The 12879-nt window shown below is 54.2% G+C and overlaps 1 protein-coding gene across 3 annotated transcripts in view; it reads left to right on the top strand.

Moving 5' to 3' along the window:
• Positions 1 to 12879, top strand: part of ERI3 (ERI1 exoribonuclease family member 3) — a 130444-nt gene that overhangs the window by 115324 nt on the left and 2241 nt on the right. The window lies entirely within an intron of this gene.

Below are 12879 nucleotides of genomic sequence, written 5' to 3'. Positions count from 1 at the left end.
TGGATGCTGAGCTCTGGCTGCTGGCAGGGTCCCACATCATGACAGGGCAAGTTTTCCCAGACAGCCTGATGGCCCCCTGCAGCTTGCCCCCACCAGGTACAGGCTGGTCCCAGCCAGCGAAGCCGGCCGCAGAGGGGGTCTCTCCTCACTCCCTGACATTTGGATACCACCATGCCTGCTCAGGGCAGGAGGCTGGGGGTGGCAGAGGAAGGGGGAACGCTGTGGGAAGCAGGGGAAAGAGGGGAGGACAGACGCTCTGCTCGCTATCACATCTACTCCATCTTATCGCCACAGTAATTTGATGATAAAAAATAATCCGAGGCTGGAAAGGAAACATGTGTAGTGGAGTAAAGATTGAATGTAGGTGGATTGTGCCCTGGGGCGGTGGCTGGGAGATAGAAGGAAATGTCCTTCTGTTTGACATACTGCCGAGTCGCAGCCGTGCCCCCGCCTCGCCTCGCCCTGCCCGAGGCACGGGGAGCCCGCTGGCCCGTGGGCCATGTGCCGGGCAGGAGGGTGCCTGTTGCGGCCCCCCGACACTCCTACCCCTCCACCTGCACCTCCTGTGACCCCAGTACCCTGCGGAGTGCTGGCCCTTACCCTCCCACCCCACAGCTCGCTCCCAGCACACTTCTGGTTATATTTTTTTTCCCCTTTGGTTATGCTTCACAACTCATTTTATCAGCTGTCAGTAACCAAATGTCTTTTTTAAGGAGTGGGTTATAGCCACTAATGTACTGAATGCTATTGCACTGGCTGCAGTTAGTGTTCCACGGCTAAATTACTATAATTAATGTTCCACTAGAACTGTTTGTAACAGGCGGCTGCGGGAGCCCCAGGTCCGGGCTTTCACAGCCACTGAATGATCTCTCCTCCCCGGAGAAAGCGCCTCTCACAGCGCGGGGGACCAGGTCAGCCCTGGGACGGGCCGGCGCTAGCCGAGCCGAACTCCAGCAGATGAGGCCCGGGAGGTGTTCCCGGGGCACAGAGTCCCGGCGTGTCCCCATCTGGGCTGGCTGAGCTGGAATTCTGCTGCCATTGTCAGGGCGCTGCTGCATCGCCAGGGCTTCGCTCATCGCCCTCCGCGATTGCGTTTTAAAGCAGGAACACAGTGCCTAAGAAACGCTTCCAAAACTCGCTAAGGGCAGACAGCAGAGATGTTTCCCTGTGCCGGCCATGGCACTTCAGCCCACACTCCACACCAAGTCTGCACCCAAAACTATCCCTGCCCTCCCTGCTCCCCCATCGCCTCCCAGTGAGGCCGGAGGTGCAGGGGAAAAAAAATGTGCTCGGCGGGCACACACACCCCTTGTTTCGCTAAATGCATTGTTCAATACCTGCAACAAACAGATTAGCCGAGGCTTTATCAGGGACAAGAGAAGGGAGAGCAGTGTGATAATGGTTTTCAGCAAATCCTCGGGCTGTCACAGATTAGAGCCGCGGCAGGAGCATTATCAGCCCTTTCCTCCTCTCCCCATCACCTCCCCCTTTGTCTCTTCTCACCATCGGATTTCTCCAGCCAATCTATCCCTGAGAGAGCCGGGCAGATACAAGAAGAAGTCGGTTTCCATCTGATCTGCAATTGGTTTTTCTCAGCAGCCGATCCGTGTCGCAGCATTGATCCGTGGGCCCCCCAGCGCTTGTCACCTTGCGTGTCTGGAGAGGAAGGTGGCCGAAGGAAGGGGGGCTGAGGTGGGGGTGCTTTAAACTTGCTGTGTGCCATTGATCTGAAGGCGGGAGCGTGGCCAGGCCAGCCCTGCCAGGCAGGAGGGCACGAGCCTCCTCATCAGAGGAGTTTAAGTGGCTGTGACCTTCTTAGGAAAGGAGAGGAATGTCTTTGGAAGGCCAGCGGAAGGAAGGGGCCAGCCCCAGGCCCTGGAACAGGTGTTTGGGAGCTGCCCACCCCTCGCCATCTCACCAAGGGACAGCCCGATGAGACTGGCACCGGGGTGCTGGGAGCCTCCCAGGCACCCTCCTCTCTCAGAGGGGTGGTCACCCACTTCACCCACATCCCCATTTCTGCTCTCACCTCTCTGTGCCACACTGCAGCATGGCCAGGCAGGAGTGGGGACCCCTGTCTTGGCTCTGTAGTTTGCCCAAGCCTGAGGGAGAGAAGCTGCTGTTGAGTTAACTCCAGTGGGCGGGCAGCATTCTTAACGAGACCTGAAGCTGCAGAAAGTTGTTTTTTCCTTCTAAATGTGGGATACAAGGCTGTCCTTTATCCCAGTGACTGCAGTCAGCTCCCACAGGCCCCATCAGGTAGGGGTTTGTTGAAATACCTGGATGCTCAGGAGCCACAGCCCAATGGGCAGGGCAGCAGTGCTGCACCAAGCAGGACCCAGCATCTTTGGAGTCAAGCTGGGACATCCTGTCTGTGCCACCTGCCCCCCTCGTACCCTTCTGCCAGGCTCCTGCTAGGGCAGAGCTGTGGCAGCTCTGCCTCGTCTCGCCTTTTCTGGCTGACCTGAGGGATGGTATGCAGGTGGGTGGGAGGGCAAGAGGGGATATAACAAGTAATGGCCCCAAGTGTGGAAACAGTGTTAATAAAGTGTATTTCACTTTTAATTTTGGCATATAATGTAATGATCTTTTTTAAGGCCCTATCATATTATCTGCATGACTAGATTATTGAGTCTTCATCATCTCCAGATAAATTTATGACCAGGATGATGCTTGGAATTTATTATCAGTCAATAGAGCTCAATACTGTAACAAGGCGTGTAATAAGATATACATATTTAATGATCCGGAGTAAAACAGCCCCGCTAATGGGCAGGATGAGACGGAGGCTGGACTGTTAATTTCCATCCCTTGCCCCTTTCCATGAGAGCTTGCACCATTCAGCTGGGATGCAGCCCCAGGGTCTCGTGCGTTGCCTGAGGTCGGGAGCAGGGACTGGCTGTGGGGGATACAGAGGAGCACAGCCCTCATGCTGCTGTGGCTGTGAGCACGTGCCTGCTGCACGTATGCGCTCGTGGGAAGGCACATGTGCCACCCACCCCTGCAGAGATGTGCAGGTCTGTCTCACACAGCACACAGCTCTCTTACATGGCTTTGCAGGTCTGGCTGACATCCCCGTCTGCGCCAGGTAAGGACCATCACACATCCACTTTGCAGGTGGCTCTCTCCAGCCCAGCAGTCTGGGCAAGCTTTGCACCAAGCTGCTGCTCCAGCAGCTGCTGAGATAGCTGGAAAAGCCACGGAGTGCTTTTTATGTTCCAGGGGCAGGCCTGAAATCCTGCTTCTGGGACAGTGCAGGGCTCTCCAGCTCAACAAGCAGAGCCGGGGCAGACAGGTGCACTCTGTCCACACCACATGAGGACATCTCTGGCCCAGCAAAGCCTTTGGTGGGGACACCGTCGCATATGGCCTCACAGAGGGACCCGTGCTCCAGCTCACCTGGCTGTCTCCGTGTCAGGAGACCAGAGAGCACCAGAGCAGGCACAGCCCAGGGACATAGCAGGTCTGTGTGCCCAAACACCCTGGCCCTGTGTGCAGCTGCCTACAGACTGTCATGTTGAACAGAGGGCCATCTCCTTTGCCAGGTTATATTTTGAGCTGCCAGCGCTGATTTTTCCAGCCTTTTGGGATGTTATTAAATTACTTCCCAAGGACTTTTAATAAGCACTTTTGTTACCTTTGAAGCGTGCAGCTTTGTGGGAAGATTACAGTCCCGCATCCATCTCGCTGGGAGAGAAACAATGGCAGCAGGGCTGGTGTTTGATCTCTCCTCCAGAAGGCGAGAGAGGGTTTGGGTTAGACAAAGAGGTGAGCTGCTGATTTAGAGCTAATGTTTAAAAATAGGCAGGTCTCCCTCCAAGATAGAGAGACCTGCCCTCCTCTGTGTAATCGCCTGCTTCTGCCTTGCCGGACTTGCAGAAACACAGCTCGCTTTATTTGAAGGCTTCGAGTGCAGCATCGCAGTTTGATTCTTGGTCCTTTTAAAGCAATAACTAGGCCATCTGACCAAGCTTTAAAGAGCAGGAGAACTTTCCATTAGGACTTGCGACACACTCTTGGCAGCACTGGAATTGCATTCTTGCCTTTCATTTTCTTTCTCTGACATCTCATGTCACTCAGGCAGGAGAAACTCAGCTTTATAAACTCACTCATATCTACCTTGAAATTTCTCCCTAATTAGGGTCCCCATCCCAGTGGTGGGACTGGGTGTCAGGGAATGGATGTGGAACAGAGCCAACAGCAGTGGTGTAGGTCAAACCAAACTGCTCCCTGCAGCTCAGAGACCACCTGGCCCCAGCAGCGTCAGGGGCAGGGAGAGGGTATCTCCCATGTCTGTGCCCACAGCTCGCACACAAGAGAAACAAAGCCACCATCCCTGCCATGCCAAGCATCTGCATGTCGGGCTCCCGTGCTGCCCTCGGCAGGGACCATCGGATGAGTTACAGCACCACGAGCACCCAGCTCCTGCCAGGCATGCCTTCATTGCAGGGAGAAAAGGTGTCAAGGGAGTCGAATTCCCTTTATCTGTGGATAACTACTGCTGCCTTTAACAGCCTGGAATAAACTAGCCATAAATATCATGATCATAAGTGCTTAGATATGGCAACTTTATACCGAACAGAGGTTTTAACCTTCCCTGCGGAGGATATCCAGCTCTACATCACTGACTGTTTCCATTCAGCTGCACGGCCAAAGACAAGCTATTGATGAGCTGCTCAGTGCAGCTGCACCAGCTACTGACCACCTCTCAGCCCAGTCTCACCCCAGTCCTTATCCCAGTTTTGGACTCCCTCCTGCTTTCAGGTCCAGACAAGAGTCCTGCTGTCCTCTCCCCCACTGCCAGCATTCTTTCCTCCTCTAAGGAATCACCTGCAGTTTACTGGGCTCCTGTGGGGATCCCATCTTATATTCTCATTCCCACCCACAAGGAGGGTCCTAAGCCCCCAACTTCTGCAGCAACTTGTCCCTGAGCCAGGCCAGGGGTCTGGTATCAGCAAGAGGGCAGTTTGCATCCTCCCTGCACTTTGCCAGTGCCCCGCCGTGACTTTATTTTGCATGGCGACTTTGAGGGGAGCTGTAAAACACTCAGACGAGTTAAATAATACACGACAGTGTACGGTATAAATTACAGGAAGCCAGCGGTGGAGCGACATTGTATGCTGAATAAATTAAAGGCTGCGTGACTTACAGGCAAGATTGATCTGCCGAGCATTTTGTTTAGTGACGTGCTTGTCATAAGGGAGAGCTAATTACAGGCGCGGAGGCGCGCGGCTCCGGCGCTGGGGAGCACAGAGCAAACTGGGCTCACGAATGTCAGCGGGGTCCTTGCACTTCCAGGATTTGCTCTTTCTGAGGCCAGCCACATGCCAGACCCCGTTAGCTGGATGCCTGCTGTTTTCCCAGGGTCATCCAGCACTCTCACAACCAAGGAAAAGGACTGTGCTGTCACAGGGAGCTGCCACAGTCTGGAAGTGGGTGTGCTGGTGTGGGGGACACAGGCAGCTGGTGGCTCTGGGGTCTGCCCTGAGCAAGGGCTGGTGTTGGGTCTGCCTCAGCAGCCTAAGGGAAATGGAGATATCCAATGCTGAGCCCATTCTGAATGGAGCAGAGCCATATAGGAGTGCATCCTTTGCTCCTGTGGCATTTTGAGCCCAGCGCTGCTCACAAGGTGACACAAGGATTTCACTGCTCTGGGATACCCAGGGCTGGCTGAGCAGCAAAGCTGAGAGCTACGGGGGCTGATATGGGGACTGAAGAGTACAAAAAGGCAAGTACAATTCAGAAATTAGGTAGGGATCTTGTAATACAAGCAAGCTGCCATGAGCCAGCAAGGGAGGGGGCAGTCTTCTTCAGGTCAAAGTTTGGACTGCATAATTTTGGGGAAGATGTGCTTTACCCACAGGAATGTGGGAGACTGGCAAGAGGCTTGGATTCAGCTGGATGACTTTAACCACTAAACTTGGGGCTGAGTTTGGAGGCTTGTCCTGCTGGGCTCCAGAGCAGGGATGGCTCCTGTGCCAGGACATCTGTCCCCGCTGCCTGCACAGCTGAGGGATGCCATGCAGGCTGTGTGCAGCCCTTGAGGTCACAGCAGAGGCTGCACCATGGGGCTGGTGGAACGGGGACCTCCCTGGCCTGCCACAAGGGTGCCGGTGGCTGGAGACCACAGTCCAGAGCGGGCCGGCCGTCGGGATGTGCTCCCCTCCGGCTCGGCGGTTGTCTGTCACTCGGTGGGATTATGAGTAGTGAGTGTAATGCATCGGCATATGAATAGGGTTGTCTGGCTGATGGTGATGTATCGTTTTTCATTACTGCCTCTCAAGCCCTCCCTGCTCCACGTGTGGAAATTCTATTTATTCCCTAATTTGTAAAAATTCCCTCCTTATCTGATACCAATCAGGGAGGGGTAATTGGCTCTCCAGGGCTAGCGGCTGGGGTCCTGATGAAGAGATATGTGTGTCTGCTCTGGCTGTCCAGGCACCCTGCCCTGCTGCACCAGCGACACGGGCCACAATTAATAATGATTTGCAAATGGCAGACAAGCAATAACGCAGAAAGATGTCCAGCCAGCCTCCTGCCCGCCCCTTAATTTCCTTCTGTAATATAAATGGCACAGGAACGAAAATCCAGCGCCATAAATTCTGAAATTAGTTATTCACCGTAATAAATGGTTCCCTTTTTGGTGCACGGTCCTCCCCATCCTTCTCCCTTGACTCCCCCACTTCCTCCTCTCCTCCCAGCCCCCTTGCCTGCTACCTACTTTATTTGAGTCCTAATATGCAAATGCTGTAATTTAACGGGATGGTGAAGTTGATTTTCATGTTAACTTAATTACTTTGATTTATGAAGGGCTGGGATCTAGACACAGCTCCATCCTTACCCACCTCCCACCCTCACCCCTCTGCAGTCCTGCTGACCCACCACCTCTCTTCCCTTTTCTTCCCTTGGCTCAGTCCTCTTTTCCTCTCCTTCCCAAGTTTAGTGTTTTATTAGCTGCCTTTAAGTGGACATAAGTCCTCGCGACAATCGCATGATGCGGAGGACAAATTCCCCGTCCTGCCTTGTTTAATCGTGCCTGGATAATGGATGTATAATTGACTCATTTGAATGCTTTTGCCTACAGGAGTGCAGAGCATTAAATGTTTGATTGCCTTAATTTCCAAACAGATCATTATCCCCTTCTTACCCGCTCTTAATAAACACTTTATGAGGATTTTTTTTGTAAAGGAAAAAAATCTCCACTCCTCGTACTTCTCTGAAGTGATAAACTCTAATTAAGTCTAATATTTAAAAATATGGTAATGGTGACTTGTTTGAATAAGTGGCCTGCATTTCCATAATTTCATTATTACGTAAAACACGCTAATTATTTGAAGTGTGCTTATTACTAAAAGAGAAATCTCCTTCTAATAAAGATGAAATTGGCTTTTTTCCCTGTATTGCCGTGCACGCCGCTCCCCTTCTCTCCTGGATGGTGAGTGGCCACAGCCAGGAGTGGGGTGATGGCAGCATTCGCTTTGTTTGCTCAGGGAAGGCTGCCAGCCAGGGGATGCTGGATGTCCAGGGACAGGCAGAGAGGCTGAAGGACAAGCTGAGGTCTTTGTGCACCCTGTGTCACCCTTGGCCCAGCAACATTGGTACCCTTTGGGCTCATGGGCTCCAGGAGTTGTTTGGAACACTGCAAGACAGCCCAGCCCCTGCTGCCCATTCCCTCCAGCAGGGATGCCCCAGCTGTCATGGTTTGCCCACACAGCATCGCCTGTGCCAGGCTATCCAGCAGCCTGTGGGGCTGGAAGGTGTCTCAGCAGCCAGGTGTCCTGTAGTGCAGAGGCCCCAGCCACCCAGCTCTGCCCTGGGAGGGAGCCAGCATCGTGTGTGCATGATGGGAAGAGTGGTTCCCAATGCAGAAGACAGGAGGAAGCATCCTGTCTCCCACAGGGTGACAGTGGCCAGCCTGGGTGGGAGAAAGAAAGTGCCCAAGCAGCAGGTTGATAGCCAAGACTAGATCCCTTTTTCTGCACTTCCTGTACTTCCTCTGGGAAGTGCCAGAGATGGGCCCTCCCTGCTGCAGTGTCCCTGCTGGGGTAAACTGGATTTGGAGGTCTTGCTGACCCCCAGTGTGCAGGGAGTGGGACAAGCATCCTGTCCCCCTGGGACAGACACACGTTGAGGAAGGATGAGTATGAATTGTGTCCAAGCCCTCTTCAGAGCCTTTGCGGGCGCTCTGTGGTGGGGCAGGCAGGGAGGCACTGGGATGAAGTCAATATAAAACTAATTTTCTTTTCTTCATGAAGAAATGAGGTGTGTGGCAGTAACGTAATTGCAGATAATGAGGTAAGTTATTCTTAATATTCTGCACGTCGCTGTCAGCTCCACCTAATATACCTGCCGGCTGTGTGGGGCACACAGAGCCCCTTGCCCCATGCGCAGGATTATGAGGCCATTAATTTGGGAGCAGCTCAGCAGGACCATCCCTGGTGTCCCTGTGTATCCCTGGGAGCTGGGAGCACTTGGTTCTGACACGTCCTTGTCACCACTATGGCGGGCATCCTGGTGTCCCCACCTTACCCAGCATGTCACGGTGGGGATGGATTCAGATCAGACACAAACTCCCTCCTAGCTCCAGTGTGGACAGGGTGAGTGACACAAGAGCCTGGCTCTGTGTGCTGGGAAAATGCTGTCACTCCCTGCCCTGACAGTGACATTTGTGCTCACAGAAAGCAGCACTGCCCACTGTGGGGACACAGCGCCCAGTGCTTCCATTCATGATTGCTGGGGACACCAGCAGCAGTGGCAGACTGCGTGAGACCTCGGAGGTCCGTGTGGCTGCCGCCGCTCACAAGGCCACCTGCTGTCACCCGGGGGCGGCGCTGGGGAGGCTCCGGGTGGCGGTGGCCGGGCGGCCCTGTTTCCGCTTTGCAGGGAGCTGTTATACAAAGGCAGCGGTGATATTATTCATTAACAGTAATCTGCCATTAGAACATTGACAAATGGCCCCTCGGCGCCTGAGCATCAGTTCTGGTACAGCCCATAAAGCATGGGGACAGTTTAAATATGGACCTGCTCAGCTCGGGCCGGGGGTGATCTGTCTTCCCGGCCATAGCACAGGTGCACTGGGGTTGCCTCCAAATGAGCACGTTTGGGGGGGCCCTGCAGTCCCTGACCACCCACGGCCCAGTGGGGCAGCTGCTGGGATGGAAAAGCTCCTTCCTTGCTCCAGGAGTGTCTCAGCCCAGCGCACGGCAGTTGCAGCAGCGCTCAGCCCCTGTGGTAGAGGTGTCTGTGTGGTTTGATCCTATGGGGAGGTGGGAGAAATGCTGGCAGGGCAGCACGCACAGGGATCCAGCCCCTACCCTTCTCCCCAGTGCCTGGGCTGGGTGTGCAGGTAATGCTGTCCTGGAGTGAGCATTGCTGCTCCTGACAGCCCAGTCCAACAGCACAGACTCCTGCTGATGGAATCCTTGAGCTCATGCTGGGTTCACAGCAGTGCCACCATGCAGGGACTGGCAGGAGGGTGTCAGCCCAGTGCCATGGGCTCGGGACTTTCTGCCTCTATCTCAGCAGAGGAGTACAATGGAAACGTCTGTGCCCCTCCAAGGACAAGGCAGCCAGGGATGCTGAACGGCCACAAACTCCAGCCTCAACTAGAACGTCCTGCTGCCCCATGTGTATGCACGTGTCGCTGTCCTTGGCTGTCACCGCAGCGGGAGCTTGGCAGGACATGGAGAGGGCTGAAACAAGGTGTCACAGTGGGCAATGCTGAAACACACAGGGCAGGAGGGTTAAAACCTGGTGGGCTAAGCGAGCCAGGGCGAGTGGAGGCTGGGGTGTCACATTACCCCACACTGCACTGGCAGCTGGGCCAAAGGAGGGTCCCAGAGGTAGCCAGCCCCAGAACCCAGCACCTCAGGGCAAGCTCAACCCCAGCCATCCTGGGCCACTGCACAGGGACATGGGGGCAATGCTCGGAGACAGCACAGCAAGGTGAGGGGCAGGGAGGCAGGGCACAGCCACTGCTCTGTTTGCGTGAGGCAGGATAACCCCAGGCTGACCCCTTTCACACACACCGCACAACACCCCTAAATCAATTGCATCTTATTATTACAATATCAATATACAATATTCCTACAATAACACCATTGATTTTCTACTCAGAGGCTGCACCTAAGTCTGTTTTAAAGAGGAGGGAGTTAATAGTGCCCTCATTAAAAATCTATAGATTACCCCCCACCCCAAAAAAAAGAAAAAGCAGTTTATATTCATTAGGGCTATTGAATATAAAGTAATATGTTTGTGTAGGACATTGGAGTAATGTGATAATCCGTCCGCATATCAGGGAGAAATCCACTTAGCAACCCTGTCAGCTTGACAAGAAAAATGTGCCCATAAAGTCGGGAATACATTGAGGGAGTGAGCGGGAGGAGAGCAGGGGTGCGCGTGCGTGTGCGCGCCTGTGCAGAGCCGTGCTGGCCATCAGCGTGGGACCACCTTCATTCACCCCATCACCCTGCTCAGCCTTGGGACACGGCTGGGCACCACTCAGGCCCCTGGAGGTGTCTGGGGCTGGGACACACCAGGTGTGCCAGGATGGGGATCAAGTTGGGGGGCTCCACAACCTGCCAGCCTCCCCGGCCCCACCTATGGTCACCAGATGAGACAGGTTGGTGGGTGCCAGCCTGGTGCCAGCCTATGCCAGCCACAGCCATGTGCCCCCCAGGGAGAGCTGGGCTGGGTGGGGGCTATAGGGTGGTCAGGGATGTCTGCACCCTCCTGTCAGCCTCCGACTCTTCTTGTCCCCTGCCCCGTGGTCACCTTTGCAATGGATTAAGCACTGAAAAGCAGCCGAGCAATCCCAGTCGCGCTCTCTTAGGCTGTCAATTGCCATTTTTGTAATAGAAATTCCTTTCACAAGGTAACGACGGCCAGATTTAGAGGATTTCATATTGTTAATAATTCCCCAAACAGCCATCTGACTGTGTTGTTTTAAAAGCCGCTTAGTTTTTTGCTTTGGAGTTTATGAAAATCTCCCACTCTAATATCCCGAGAGCCAGCCTATAATTGTGTTATTAAATCAATCGGAGCGGATTACATTGTAAAATCAATAGATGGCTGTAATTGCATATTAGAAAGTTGTTCTGCTGTTGTTGATTTTTTTTTACATGGATAATTATAATAAGCGTGTTTACCTTAGTGCTGATTTGGAATGAGTCTCACTAAATGACGTATGATGAGCTTGGCACACTCGCTGCCAGGGGCCATAGCATCGTTTGGGACAGCAAGGACAGCACTGGCATGGGCATGTAGGTGACACTGACCCAACAGGATCCCACCAGTTCTGCAGGGTGGCAGCTCAGACTTTAGGGTGTCTTCCTGTGCTGGCACATGGCAACAGCACACTGGGGTTTTGGGGAGGCAGATGATGGGGTGCAAGAAGCAGACAGCCATGGCAGATGGTGTCCCCAAGGACCAGCCTGGGAGTCCCAGGAAGTGGCATGGGGTCTCACTGCCCATCTGGTAGCTGCCCAAGTCTCTGTGCAGTTCCCCCTCAGCAATATGAAGCAATAGTCAAGTCCCAGTGCCCACTTCAGCTCAGGGCAATGCTGCAGGCTGTGAGGTTGGCAGTGGGACACCTGGGGCTGTGCTTTCACAAACTGCTCACTTGTCTTGCAACCCACCTGCCACAGCTCCAGGATTTGCTTTGCTGTTACTTTTTGGGGGTAGCAGGACAGGGCTGGCTGGGTGGGGGTATTTTTGCCACAGACAGTTGCATTCCTCTCACCTCCATTTCCCCAGCTTTCAAGCCACTATTACCCTGTTAGATCCCACTGGCAGCTGGCTCCAAGGGCTGAGGGCTTTCCAAGGGGCACTCAGTTGTCTGGGGGATAAGATGGAACAGGTGATCCTAAGGACAGTGAGGGGATCGTTTGAGTGGGAACAACCTGACAGCAGCAGGAGCTAGCATTGAGGCTTGGCTGGGCAGGACACCTGTCACCTCCAGGGGCTTTATGCAGCCATCAGTGTTACCTTGGGCAGAAGAGAGGATGAAGGCACAGAGAGATGGGCTCACCTCTGCCCTGTGCCACCCAGTGGGCTGGGGACCCCCTCTTTTGTTGGGCTGTCCTCATGCCCAGCTGCTGTCCCCTGTCTGGCAGATGAATGACAAGAAGGGGTGCCACGAGAGGGTCTTGGGGACATTTCAGAGGCATGTGGCACTGATGGGGACATTACTCTTCCACTGCCAACCATCAGCCAGGAGGGTCTCTGGCAGCTCATAGCAGCCCCTCAGGAAGCTGCACATGGGGAAAGTTCTGAACCTCCAGCAGATGCTGGGGGACAGGCAGTGGCTTTGCCAGCAGGTCACTGGGCATGGTGGGGCTGGGCTGCGCTGCTGGTGGGGCAGGGAGCATCCAGGAGGCCAGGCAGCCCCATCCCTAGAGGCAATGCCTGGCAGCAGGACAGCGCTGCCCGGCTGCGGGGGGCCCTCAATCCGGCACGCGGCACTGTCAGCAGGCAGCCTGCTGTCTCCTAGACAGTGAAATATGGCCACAATTAGCCCGGATACAGTTCAATTATGATAAACAGCGTTTGCACCCTTTAAGCTGTGATTAAAAGGCCTCCTCCCGTTGATAGAGAGACCTAATTTCACATTATTATCGCTGTAGCTTGATTATAAAGCACTCCCTGGATTTACAGTTGGGAGATGGATGTGGAGGCTTCTTTATCATTTACACATCAGTAATGATGCAGCCGTCCCTCCACCACAACATCCATCCAGCAGCGGCGGGGAGAGGGGGGCCTTGCCTGCACCCCCCTCCCGGGGCACCCTCTCCCCATGTCAGCCAGGCCCCGCTGCCACACGCAAGTGGGCAAAGTCACCCTTACGGTAACAGCTTGATAAATGGGCGGGCGGTAATGAAA

This window comes from Cyanistes caeruleus, chromosome 9 (genome assembly GCF_971803275.1).
Source record: "Cyanistes caeruleus chromosome 9, bCyaCae1.hap1.1, whole genome shotgun sequence".
NCBI lineage: Eukaryota > Metazoa > Chordata > Aves > Passeriformes > Paridae > Cyanistes > Cyanistes caeruleus.
This window is presented reverse-complemented; position numbering and strand designations above follow the sequence as displayed.